The 13,574-nt window shown below is 47.6% G+C and overlaps 2 long non-coding RNA genes across 2 annotated transcripts in view; one reads left to right on the forward strand and one right to left on the reverse strand.

Moving 5' to 3' along the window:
- Positions 1-7,210: 7,210 nt before the first annotated feature.
- Positions 7,211-8,178, reverse strand: LOC129689776 (uncharacterized). Its single transcript, XR_008722175.1, has 2 exons — positions 8,050-8,178; positions 7,211-7,480 (listed from the first exon to the last, which is right to left on the reverse strand). It is a non-coding gene; the product is annotated as an uncharacterized LOC129689776 (long non-coding RNA).
- An 8-nt stretch (positions 8,179-8,186) lies between these two features.
- Positions 8,187-13,574, forward strand: part of LOC129689775 (uncharacterized) — a 48,555-nt gene continuing 43,167 nt past the window's right edge. Inside the window, exon 1 of the long non-coding RNA XR_008722174.1 lies at positions 8,187-8,305. This is a non-coding gene — a long non-coding RNA (uncharacterized LOC129689775). The remainder of the gene's footprint in view (positions 8,306-13,574) is intronic.

The raw sequence follows: 13,574 nt of genomic DNA on the forward strand, positions 1-13,574 counted from the left end.
ATGTTGTAAAAACATTTTTTTTTCCATAGAGGCATGTAAACATTTAATTGACTAAGAACAGCAAGCAATATGAGTAATCTGAAATAAACTCACTTCTATCCACTGCACCCAGGAGGAACACAAAAACATAATCCAAGAGCAGTTCTGTGTTTTGAAGAACCCAACCGAGGTCACAAGACTCTTGTTTTCCTGGAGTATTCTCACAAGCACTCAGAATTCTCCTCACATGACCTCATCCATTCCTGGCCCATGTTCTGACACCATTGTACCTATTTTGTGTTGACCAACTATTCCTGGGTGTGAGACCTGCCCTGGAGTGTGGTGACTGTGCCCGGTGACACGCCACTGGAGAAAACTGATTTTCCCTTTGCCAGCAGGCATCCGTTGCAAATAGCTTGTTGGTTAGGGTTGAGAACTGATGTCTATCCATCTCTCCTTCTCAGGCTGGGGTTTTGTGAATCTGCACAGATGTGTGTGTGTGTGTGTGTGTGTGCTGTCTCAAAGTATCTGCGAATTCATATGTATTTCGGTCCCGTTGTGTTTGGAAGATGCTTTTTTTTTGTTTGTTTTTAAGTCATCTTTACAATCTTTCTGCCATCTCTTCTGCAGCAGTCCCTGAATCTTGAGAGGAGGGGTTTAGGACAGAGTGCTCTCCACACTCCCCAGTTGTGGGTCTCTGTCTTAATTACCACCCACTGAAAGAAGAAGCTTGCCTGATGAGGGTAGATTGACTAGATTGATGCAGTTATCTATGGGTAGAGCAACCTGTCATTAGCAGGTATTACTGCTATGTTCCTTTATCACAATAGTAGTAGGTTTTCACTTGAGGCCAATGACCTCTTCAGTCTCAGGTTGTTGATCACTTTAGCAGTGTCCATTCTAGAATTCATCACATGGAGTGAGCCTTAAAGCCAATCAAAACAAGCACTACTACTCCCATAACATTTGTGCCGCCATTGCGCCAGCCAATCTATTCTGCGGTCAGGATGCTGTATGTTGCAGGGTTTATAAATGAGCGATATTGATGATGACTTTTTTCCTCCAATACCATGAACATTAGTCACTGGGGTGAAGCTTCTAGTGAGGCACCAGCTTGATTTCTCCATGTTTGATAACATACGCAAGTGGTGTCTTCAACAATAGAGCCTTACCATCGTGTTGTGGAGAGTAAGCAATTGGTTGGCAATAGGCTGTGATGTTTGGGGAGTGGTCTATGAGAACCTTTGCACAGTGACTCGACAAGAGGCAACTTATTCCCAGCACTGGAATAAGCTGCCTTTGCTTGGTAGCTTAAGATGTCTAGTACCCCCCCCCCCATTAAATATGGGAATATGTAAACATTAGCTTCAACTAGGTGGGGTGAGAATACAGTGAGAAGCAAGTAAAGTTGGGAAAATCAGTGTGGGTCTCTGCTCACAGGGACCTCGTGGAGCCGGGCATAGTGATGCACACCTTTAATCCCGGCAGAGGAGGGCAGGCATTTGTGAATTTGAGCCGGTTTTGTTTAAATAGTGATTTCCAGGACAGCCAGACCTATGTGGTAAGACTCTCTCTCTCAAGCAAGTAAGTAAACAACCCCAAACTAACAAAACAACAACACCAACAAAATCCAAAACCCTGTGAAAGAGGACTACCCAGTGGCATTTACATTGTTGTATACCATCTTAGCATATCTGCTTTCACACTGGATCCGTAAATGTTAAAAGATGCTAATGTCTAGTTTCTGGATTCAGAAGAATACTCACAGTAGAGAAAGCTTTAGGCTAGACTTGACAACTGATTAAAGAGAGGAGTTGGTAAGAGAGGGAGGTCTCTGGATTATGACTGGATAGACTAGTGTAGTAGGAGAGGAAAAGGAGGCACAGAGATGCCGTACATACAACTTTGAGCCATTGTAAATCTGATTATTATTAAATAAAGGTTGGATAACTAACCTATAATGAGCATTAACCCAGAAGATACCTAAACTGAGAATAAAGACATGAAAATTATCCGTATCAGCAGTTTACAGTTAAAATTATGTTTATTTGCAGAGTAAGAGACCTAGAGTCATTCAATTTGTGGTCTAGTTTATCCCTTACAGGAATGCATTTTTATATCTTAGTATAAATGAGTTGGCAAAAGGCCAGGGCTATAAATGTGGATAAACACACTGTTAAACATTTTGAGATAACATCCAACTTCAAACTATCTGGAATGGATTACTGAGAAGATTCAAGTGCAAGGTGAGGAATTACATCTTCCAAACACTCTGGAGAGGATTTGTCTTAAAACACACACATACACATACACACACACACACACACAAAACAACAACAACAAAAAACAAAAAACAAACAAACAAACAAACAAACAAAAAAACCCAAAACCAAAACCAAAACCAAAACCAAAAAACCCAACCATATTGTCTTTGTCTTTTTGAGATGCATAGGAAAACTTGTGATGCATTTTATATAAGAAAATTAGAAAAAAATTAGATAACCAGAAATAATCATGCCAGTTACCAATCTGCATTTTTAAGAATTTGGAGTACCGATAGGGTCTTTTATGCTTTTACTCTATTTTAAAATATCAAATTGCCAAGAGAAATGAATATATGTGTCCACAGTGAAACTCACACAAGCATGTAGGAAGTAGATAGAGTTCTGATTGAATGTGTACCATTGACATGAGCACGGTCATTTCAAAAACCTCAATGTTTCAAGCCCATGGGAATGGCAAGGTCTTCCCCTGTGCAGGAAATATCGAGCACAGCTTTCTCTTACCAAACTCCCAACTCAGGTAAGTCATTGGCTTAACCTATTAAGATGATGAAGAAAGTGTGCCTGGATGAAGCATCCTAGTACCAATAAGGGCAGAAGTCCTACATTTATAAGGTCTGATACTATATACATTTTACAATGAGATTATTTTCCTCTGTTGTAGCATGAATTATGAGGAAGAAAGTAAGCAAACCTTTCCTTAGGATCTTCATTATCATTTCTAATGCACCTATGACGACCCTACCACTATTGCTGGCAACAGGTTTTCACAAGGCTGATATTAATATGCCTGTGTTAGAGCTGCCATTATCCAGAGGCCCTGTCTTCACTGCACTACTAGTTAATAGTACAGTGATTTTCCAAAGGGAACTACACTCTCTTTGAAACAGCACAGGAAATATCAAATATTAAAACTGCCCCATGTGCTTAGTTCTAAATATATATGTATACATACATATATATGTATACGTACACACATGTACACACATATATATGTACAGTGTTCAATATTGGATATTTTATTAGTTTGGCCTCTAGTGAGGGTGACAGTGTCCATATGGTGGGAGCAAGTTGTCACATCTCAGACTGGGAAATAAGAGAGGGGAGGAGGGATCAAGCTGCTCCTTTTGTAACACCTGTCTTATGGGACATACCCAGGAGTCACAGGAGAGTGGACTTTTCTATAACCATTCTCAAGGGCAGGGCCTGCAAAGACCCAAGTGTCTGTCACCAAACCGCACCTCTTAAATATCCCATCACCTCCACGGGGCCACATGCTGGGGACCGAGTCACCAACACTTGGTGTTTTAAAGACAAATTTGTGTGATACAATGTGGTAAGGTAGCCATTATTTTAATTCCAGATGTGTTCTGGTAACAGACATACTTATACAACTTATAAAATTCATGTGCACAAAACGTGAAAAGTCCTAGAAGGGCTCAGAGAACAAACACACTGTGACAGAGGACAGCTACAGTGTATCCCCTTTGCCTTGCCTAGTGTTCACACAGTGTTAGTAGGTACATAGCCAATCTTCTGGTGAAAACATATCAGTCATATGGTTTTTCTTGATGAAGGATTTTTTTTCCTCAACTCCTTAACATTTAGTTCTAAATGCTAGGTAATTGTTGCTGTGAGGAAAAGAATGCAAAACATGTATCTTACCATCAAGTCGGGCAGGAGGGGCTCAAACACATGAGAAATATAGAGCAGCGGGATAAGCAAGTATGTATCTTTCTTAGAAGGCAGAAAGGTCTCTGCCATATTAATGGAGACCATGGGAAGGAATGGTGAGAAGGTGATGGTAAGAGGTTTCTTTTTGGGAGGCCAGCGGGGCAGGCAGAATCTGCAATGGTAAGGATTGGGTCTTGAAGTCTTTCAGGTTCAGTCTGAGGAAGAAAATGAGAGAAAACCTGAAACGAAAAAGTTAAGGGTACACCCCCCCACACACACACGGGTTTGGCTTGAGAAGGAGAGGGAGGCAGAAGAGTAGAGATGGATTGACAGGGAAGTATGTGTGAGAGGGAGAGAGACAGAAAGAAAGGAGCAGGAGATGGCGGAGGAGGGAAGTGCAGCCTCCAATTGGAAAACACCCACCCAGTACTGCTTATCCAGGGAACATGAAAATGGCAGCTGAAGGGTTCACACAGAAGCTTAATGATCTGAAGAAATCTCTGCAAGTAAAAGTGTCATGCCATGTTTTGTGGAAACCGATTTGGTCACTGATGAGAATAAAGAATCTATGCTTGGGAGCTAGAGAATGTTGTAGTACACCAAATTAATAATTTAATTGTATGGGAGGAAGAAATTAGACCACAGAAGAAGGGACTCCTGGAGAGATTGCACAATGATTATGAAGTAGATCAGGGCCTGTGAAGCTTCCTCCCCTGCATCCCGCCATGAGCTAGTCTTGGTGTTACTTCCGAATGTCTGGACTCCTGTTTCTCTACCATCCCACTGGCTTGCTTGGACCCAGATCTCATTTCTTGATGCAGTTCTCTATGGAAGCACCCAGGCCTTCTACCTTCTCTGTTTTTCTCTGCCTGTGGACAGGATTATCAGAAAGGAATTAACATGTCCAAGCCCAAGATGCCTGCAATGACCAAGGCACGAATTCTGTTAGGGAGTCTAGTATATACTACACTCTGAGTGAAGTAGGAAGAAAGGACAAATTAGGCAAGAGCTTGGCCCAGTGTCTTATGTCTGAGGTCTTAACATAGAGCAAGGAGTGGTCTGGAGGTGGCACAGGGGACAGAGTCCTTAGGGGCAATGAGATTGCACAGGAGCGTGCAGGGTTGCCAGGTAAACGGAGAAGGAAGATTGTTCCTGAGAGTGGAAACAGTGCAAAGATGAAGGCACACAGAGCAGGGAGCTGTGCATAGGAGCCTACCCTAACTTCAACTGGTTACAGCTGGAGGTCTCTTCAGGACTGCAGAAATGCAGCTGAGGGCTCAAGCTGGTGCCAAATCGCCAAGGCCAGGGCATGCCATCCCGGGAGAAGCACCGTCGGACTATTTCGGCCCCTCGTCTTCCCTGGGGACTGTACCCTCATTATTGCTCTGTAGCTGGTTCTGTGTTCTTCCGCTCCACTAGCTGCAGATCCGAAGCCCCTACACTGAACTCTTCACACAGATGGCCACTCAGCAGTGGGAAGTGAGGTGCCAGGCTTCCTGGGCTCACTGTGGAGTCTCAGAAACTAGTGTTAAGAATAAGATGCTTAGCCTCTTCTGGCTTCACAGAAATAACGTAAAGCCCTCAGAGGGACTTACAGGTTACACGATTTGCATAGGAAAAGTCCTCACACTGTCACCTGGCCCAGACTCCAGAAAAAGGGCTGTCATGAGCTTTGGCGAGGCCTTCAGGTATAGGTCTGTGATGGATACAGCGGCGTAGCAGGGTCCATCAGCCTGCTTGTGACAAAGCTGTTGTTAGCTTTCATCTCAACTGCCAGCCTTCCTGAGACCAGAGGGCTGTAGCCCTATGTCGGGCCCTAACTGCCTTTATTCTCTGCAATAGGAAAGAAACCACTCGTTAGACTGCTCCATACTTCCAAACTTCCCAGCCCAAGTCTCTGCACACTGTAAGTGAAAGGACAAAAGAAAGCAGAACAACAATGAGGAGTGAGGCTTTTGTTTAGGGTTAGGACTCCTGATGGCCGGGCATGTGGTTCACCCAACACCCAATTTATGACTTTGTCACACTGCTGGTGAGTGCCTCAGGAGTGGAGGTTCTTCTGTGATTAGCTTCCTATGATGCTCACACCAGCACCGTGCCTACCTGAGCAACTCATCCGTATTTCGGGAGAAGTGATACAGTGATCTTCCCCAACACAGAGAAGAGTTTCAACATAATTAGTAGCATTTCTGGATCAACACAGCACTCTTACAATGTGTATGATTGAGGAAATGAATGACTCTAATTATACCTTATTAAATTTTATTAATCCTCATTAGAACCCTATTATTCTTTATAAGTGGGTTACTGAGAAGGGAGTAAGGCAAGCAAGAGAGGTCAAGTTCCATCCTACCTAAGTGAGCACTGTGTGATTTCTGATACTAAAGAGTAGACACACACAGGCCACAGATTGGCTGAAACGCCTAGGGTGGAGCGAAAAAAAAATTGTGATCTTTTAAAAAGCCTGAACTCTAGGAGCTCGCTTCCCGTCTTAAATCAGGTTAATCATGTGGAGAAAAATATTTCATTATTGTGTGGAATGCACAGTACTCTCGATCTTCTCTCCTGCCCGGCTGTCTCCTTTCTTTTGAATATGTAGCTGGGAAAGCTGACGGGACAAAGGGGTTAAAGGAGTTTGGTCCCAGAAGCATTTGCATTTCAAGACTGCGGGAGAGGTGTTCAGTACACTGTCAAGTACAAAAACATGTACTTTGACACTTAATCGTGTCAGAAAGGTTTATCAAAATCTAACCTGAGAAGAACCACGTTCGAGCTTCCCCGATCCCGTAGTTCTTGGTGTACTTTCTGTCTGCATGACTGGTTTAAGGCTGCAAGAGGTCAGAGCCCCACAGGGTGGGTGGAAGGTGACTTGAGAGTGGGGACTTGGGAGTTTTGCTCCGATAGTTGTGCAGTGTAGGCCACTTTACCATCTTTTCTGTTCAACCTACCCAACGACCGTGACGGGTGGGAGTGCCCTTGGAGTGGGCTGAGGTTGGTGTCAGGGGGTGCGGTGGGGGTGAAGCATCTCTTCTGTGTAGGAACGGGATAGAAACACAGAGAAAGCAAATCATGGCTTCTCTGTTTTGTTTGTGACCTCCCCGTGCTCGCATTAGAAGCCTTCACTACCTCGGGCAGGAGGGCTTTCACCGTCTCCTGGCCCGTATCTTAAGCATAGCAAATGGGGTTCTCATGGTTGCTCACTTTTACAAACATCAAAAGTCCAACCCCCAACCTTCCAAGAACAGGCCTGTCTTTATTCAAACCAGTTCACCCAGTTCGTGTATTTTCTTTTTCAAGCTGTAAGGACAGAGCAAGCTCTCCGGTTTTCCGGCAGGGTAGGGTTGGGAAGCAAAGCCTCAAACTCCAAAAGGTTCATTTCTCTGAACAAAGGACAGGAAGTTGGCCCGAAGCACCCGACTGCCATTGTTACTCAAGGCTCGTCAACCACAACCTTCCAGGAACTGGGGTTAGTCACTTCAGTGGGTGGTCGAGTCCTCCTCGCGGGTCTAACTCGGTTCGGAGCTCACTGCCCGGGAGCCTGGGACCTGCGTGGAGGCGGAAAGCCGGCTGGGAGTCGACTGTCGTCAGGTCTGCTCCTAGACCTGCAGAGTGGACACCTAGGCCGAGTCCTAGCCCCTGAGAGCTTCGGCGCTCTCAACGTGTGAAGTCAACCGAAGTTGCTCTCCGCGTCCCGCAGTTTCGAGTCCCGCTGGAGTCCTGGGCGGGGCTCCGAGGCTCTCGGGGTCGGGGGAGTCGGGGTGGTGGTGGTGGTGGTGGTGGTGGTGTGTGTGTGTGTGTGGGGGGGGGGGGGGGTTCCGTGGCAGGATCTCCCCGTTCAAAGCTCAGCCTCCTAGTCTGCTGTCTGCAGAACAGAGCGGAGCGTGCCGGGGTTTCTCGACTTCCTCCTGCACCTCCTTCCTCTTCCTCCAGTGGAGGCAGATCCCTCTTTCCCTTCCTCTTCCCATGCTCCCTGCCACCCCCGCGTCCCCTCCTCCAGGAAGTCTGGGCTGCCCGGGTCGCCCACCTCCAGCGGGCGCTGCCCCCCGCGCCCCTCCCCTCCCGGGCAGGCTAAGCGCGGCGGCCCGCGGGCACACACACACACGCCTCCCCATACCTTACATGGACAAATGCGTGCAGGCAAAGTCAGGAATTCAGGCCCCTGACGTCAGCCTCCAGCGCTCAGGGCACCGCACGGGAGACCGCGGGGAGGGGGGCGGGGTGGGGAGGAAGGAGGGGGGAGAGCACCAACCAGCAGCCGCTCCCGGCCTGCCGAAGTTTCACTTTTTGTCTGTGGGTTCGTTCCCGGGGCCCGCTCGAGCTTTCCCGGGATAAGTAGCCTTAGCGGCGGGGGAAGAGCCGGCCGCTGCAAGGTAAGGGCCAGGCAGCGGGGCCAGGCGAGCGGGGAAGGGCGCGGGGCCCCCGGGAGGAGCGGGGCGGTTGCGGGCCGCGGGCCGGGACAATGGGAGGGGGGAGTGCCCGGCACCTCCTCCTCCTCCGCCCGAGCCTCCGCCTCCAGCCGTCGCGGCCGCCGCTGCCCCGTTCGCCTCCTCCCCCAGGTATTGTAGCGAATGCTTCCCCTCCCGCAGCCTCGGCCCGCGGGGCGCTGGCTCGAACCCCCCCGAGTCCCCTACCCTCCCACCCCCGGGACGGGCCGCCTCGGAGCGCGGGCCACCCCTGTTCCGCCCTGCTCTGCCGCGGAAGTGCGGGTCCCGGCCGGGAAGCGGGGGGTGCACGCCGTGGGGGAGGGGCGGGGTTGCGGGAGTCCCCCCACTCCGGGCTCTCCGGGTCCCCGGCCTTTCTGGGCGCCCAGGGGGGCGGGGCCGCGCCCGACTGCCTCGAGCTTTCGCGGAATCTTAGTTGTCACCGCGGAAAGGGCCTAGGGACCCAGGGACTCGAGTCTTCCCATTTTACAGTTGGGGCAGGCGAGGCACCTAGAAGAGGGCTTTCCTGGAAGTCATCTCTGGAAGGTGGAGCCCTGGTTAACATTGGTGGCTCCAGACCCCTTCTGCCTTTTGTATTTTATTATTTTATTCATTATTATTATTATTATTTTTTTGTAAGCGTTTGTGGACTCCCTACTGTTTTCAAGCACTGCAGGTTACTTGAGCCCAGACTTTGCCCTCAGAGAGCACTGACTGGAACGCTGGAGCCCAACCTGACTTAAAGAAGGAAGGGCCAAATGCTGGGGAGAAGGCAAAGGCCAGGTTTTTAGGGGTATAGCTAGAAGGAGCGTCATACTTTGGTCTCCGTGGAGGAACCCGAAGTCCTGGGGTTGTGATTGAGTCTTTTGAAGGATAGGGACTTTTCTGAAGTAAGAAAAGCAAGGCCTTTCTTGTCAGCAGCTGGGGACCAGGGAAGGCTAAATAAGGGTGGGGAGTGGACATGGGTGGAATTGCATTGGTGGCTTGGGGTGGAACTATGACAGGGACCAGATCAGTGGAGTTGTGGCTTGGGTGCTTGCCGTAGGGCGGTGTAAAATGCCTCCTTTCTCTTTAGGAAGGGGTCTACAGCTTCCCCTCCCCCAACAAGGAAGGCCTCTCACCAGAGGTCCTTTCTGTCTGTGACTTTTCCACTGGACTCTGCATATTTCTCTTTCTGTGTACACTTCCTTTGCAAACTCGCCTCTGCAATAAAACTTTCTCTCAGGGATGTCAGTGACTTAATGGTGTACCACTCCCTGCACAAGCGAGTTTTCAGGAAACCTTCAGGGCCTGCTGCACGGTGAGTTAGCCTCTCCATGGCTGGCCCTTTCTCGTTTTTTACAAATATGGAAGCCAACCCAGGTCCACAGAGGTTGAGTGGCAGCCCTGTAGTCTCTGGTGGATAATGGTGGGTTGAGGTGAGGTTTGTGTGTGTGCAGAAGCCCAGTAAGATCGTTGCTTTCCCAATAGTCTCCTGGAGAGGTTCTTGCCAGCGCCAAGGGGCAGTTAAAGAGGAAATTGTGTATCTTACATTTGATCTTTGGAAGGCAGACTGTGGAATCCAGAATGCAGCCTAGTGAAGATTAGCTGTGTGAAGGGTGGGGGCCATGCCAGGGGTCCTGAGCTTGGGTAGTGCCTGTCTTGTCTCCGCTGAACCTCTTCCTTTCTCTCTCCTCTCCAAACCCTCCTCCCCCAATTCCTTGTAAGCAGCTCTGGCCTGGAGTTGGGCATAGGCATTGGGAGAGAAGCCAAGTTCCTGAAGTGATTATTATGGCTGGGATTGAGTAGCACCCTTCCTGGAGGGACATTCTGTTGAGGAGGTGGTTCCTCTGAGAAAGGTAGACATTTCCAGACAGTGAGAGGTGGAAGAGGAGACTTGATTCTGCAAGGCTTTAGGAATGCCAGGCCATGTAGTTTGCATATGATTTTTGAGTGTTTTGAGCAGGCAGGGACATGATTTAGAGAATTGGCATGGAGAAGCCTCCTGCTGCCCAGTTTCAGTGAGAGGTGATAATTTGGCTGAAGGAAATGATCATGGGGTGCCGTTTCATTTGCTTGGCATGTGTTGCTGAACACCTATTATGTACCACTATCAAATATGAAAATTGTATGTCAGCTTCTTATTTTTATTGAGACAAATTTTATTGAATAAGTTCTCAAATACACCTTTTTTTCATGTTTTTATACCACTGAAATGTGATTGGCTTTTAATCACTGATTATCTTAGTTGAACAAAGTTTTATTAGAAAGTTGATAAATGGTATACATTTTATGGCCACTATTTTAAATTTGATTAAAATTGGTTGTGAATGTATGGATAGTAATTAAGCATTTAAAAAAATACATTTCTAGCGAATATTCTATGGAAAATCTCTGAGAAGTAAGACTGGTGACAGGGCCATCTCTATTTTAACCCTTTGCCTGAGGTTTCAGAGCTAATTAGAGATGATCCCACAGCTGTTAATTCCAAACTTGGGGTTCTTGATGGGAATGTGTAACTAGTTCCGCCCGATGTGGAGGTAGTATGGGTTAATTGGTGCTGGATCAGAATCAGGTTAGATTTGATTTCAGAACTGTGGCTTATGGTAATGGAGGTGGGTAAGCCAAGGACAGGCTGGTTTGTAAGGGCAGGGAAGAAGCAGAAGGGGAACTTGGAGGTGCAGAAAGGAGAAGCCGCAGAGTGGAAAGCACGCCTCAGACCAGTTTCCTGTAGACCTGAAAGACTGAGTCAGTGGGCTGATGGGAGTACAAGATGAGGAGGGCATCCTTCCAGTGCAGGAGGAGCACCAGGTGTGTGTCAGTTTGGAGGATGTCAGTGTGGAGGGTGTGGTCAGTGTTTTGGCTATTCATTAGGCTGGAAATGGTAAGCCTCAGCGAAGTAAGCCGCCATAGATGGGTACAGTCTCCAGGACTGAGGAAGAGAAGTGCAGGAAGTAAGATGTGAGACAAAGGCGCTACTGTGCGGATCCAGGGAATAGGGTGGATTGTTTCTGCTGCCTTTTAAAGGGTCAACATGTTTGTGGAGGTTAGAGGACAGCTTTGTGGAGTCTGTTGGGTTCCAGAAACTCAAAGCACCATGTTTGTGCTGCAAGTGCCTTTGCCTACTGAGCCTTTCCGTCTGCTCTGAAGGGAAGGACTTTTTTTTTTTTTTTTTCTCAGAGTATATATTTGTCCTGCAGCTGTGGGGCCATTAATCAGTCCTATTGAGGTTCATGATTCATGAGAGAACAAGGCTGGGCAGGGCCTCTGGAACCTTCTCTGGGGGACTGAGTATATGATGTGGAGGCAGAAGGCGCAAGAAACACTTTTCCCAAGTGGATGAGTGAACTTGAGACTTTGACCCAGCACAGCGAGGAGGCCCTCAGAGCTGCCTGTGTACGTTGGTGGGTGGGGACGCTTCCTGGAATATGGCTTTGGAATGCAGCCCTTTGCCTAAACTCACAAGAGGCGAGGAAGGGGTAGAGAAAGTGGTTGTTGCGGCTGCACGTGTGATGGTAGAGCTTGGGTAGAAATCTGTTGGCCTGAAGGTGCATTCGATGCACAGAACACACGGATGAGCCCGTGAGAAACGGTGGGGAAGTTTGTTTTGGGGAGTTTGCTGTATCTGCGCTAAGGCTTGGAAGAAACAGCTGATCCACTTCCTACTACACATCACAGGAATGAGATTGGTCACTCGCTGAGGTCAGTAAGGCCTAGAAGACAGGGGCAAAGCTGAGGCCGCAGAATGTTTATCTTCCTGTCCTTTCTAGGTAGCAATATAATTTTAAAGTTTTGAATGCTTAGCATGTGTTCCTGTAATTACCACATTGGTTCCCTAAAGTAGGATTTATGATTGCTGTGGTTTGGGTGTGGTTTGTCCCTGGAGGACTCCTGTGCTGAAGGCTTGGTCCCCAAGTATGTACAGCATGGTGGGACTTTTGGGGGTGAGGCCTCCATCCTAGTGGGTTGGTCTTTAGATTATTAAGGAAGCTTCCTCAAAGGGATTTTCTTGTGACATAACTGAAATTGATAGTTATGGGAAAATGAGCCTGACTTGTGATTGGCTGTTTGGTTTCCTGTTGGGTGATGTGACCTCTCTCCTGTGGACACTCCTATTGTCTTGGTGCCATCCTCCAGACAGGCTCTTGGCAGAGCAGACTTGATATTGCTGAGTTTTCTAGGAACCCTGAGTTAGGTAAACCTCCTTTCTTCTTAATGGTTGCGCACTTCAGGTATTATCAAGTTATAAGGACTCAGCTTGGCCTGACATGATGACTGTCAGTCTTACTTTACAGTTGAGAAAATGCGTCTGGTGAAATGAGGTAGCAGAGCTAAGTGGCACATTTGGTTTCTGAGCACTTGCCTGGCACGTGGCTTCTTCACGGGACACTATTGTCTGTGTCCACAAACTTGAGATGGATAGCATTTTCAGTGCACCTGCGTTGGGCCTTGGGATTGAGCCTGAGGATGAACCAGGCCATTGAAGGGTCCCATCGATTATGGAGACTAGAGTTCCTACCTCGGTTAACCTAAAGAAGATAAGCCTTCGGATGCCCCTCTCCTAGATCTCCTAGATCTCGTCTGCTTGACAGTTTTAACCATCACAGGCTTATCTGAGCTGTGTATTACCTGTGGAAGAAAGAGCCCTGCCCCAGCACCCCCCCCCCCCGACATGGCATCTGGCAAAATTAATAAAACTTTTTTTTTTCTCATTTTGGAGTCCCTCTTATCTCTGATACTCCGAAGTAACTGTTAAGTGAATAAACAGTGTTTATAATATAACGGTAGCCGTGTCACAGGACAGAGTTGCTTTTCCACCTTCTTTCTGCTTTGACTATCTCTCTGAGACATGGTCTCATGCCACCAAGGTTGGTGTCTATCTCATTGTGTAGCTGAAGATGGTCTGGAATTCTTCTTTATTCTCCTGCCTCCACCTCTCAAATGCTGGGATTACAGCTTTTGTTACTAGGCCTAGATCTCTTCTTTATCTTGGATGAGTGGTTCTCAGCCTTCGTAATGCCGAGACGCTTTAATACAGTTTCTCATGTTTTGATGACCCCAACCATACACTTACTTTTACTACTACTTCATGACTCTAATTCTGCTACTATTATGAATTGTAATGTCAGCACTGGATATGCAGATGGTCTTAGGTGACTCCTATGAAAGCGACAGAGGGCCCCAAAGGGGTCACGATCCACATGTTGAGAACCCTGCCTTAAACTAGTCTTTATGGGCT

This window comes from Psammomys obesus, unplaced genomic scaffold (genome assembly GCF_907164565.1).
Source record: "Psammomys obesus unplaced genomic scaffold, mPsaObe1.curated_primary_1811, whole genome shotgun sequence".
NCBI classification, from domain to species: domain Eukaryota; kingdom Metazoa; phylum Chordata; class Mammalia; order Rodentia; family Muridae; genus Psammomys; species Psammomys obesus.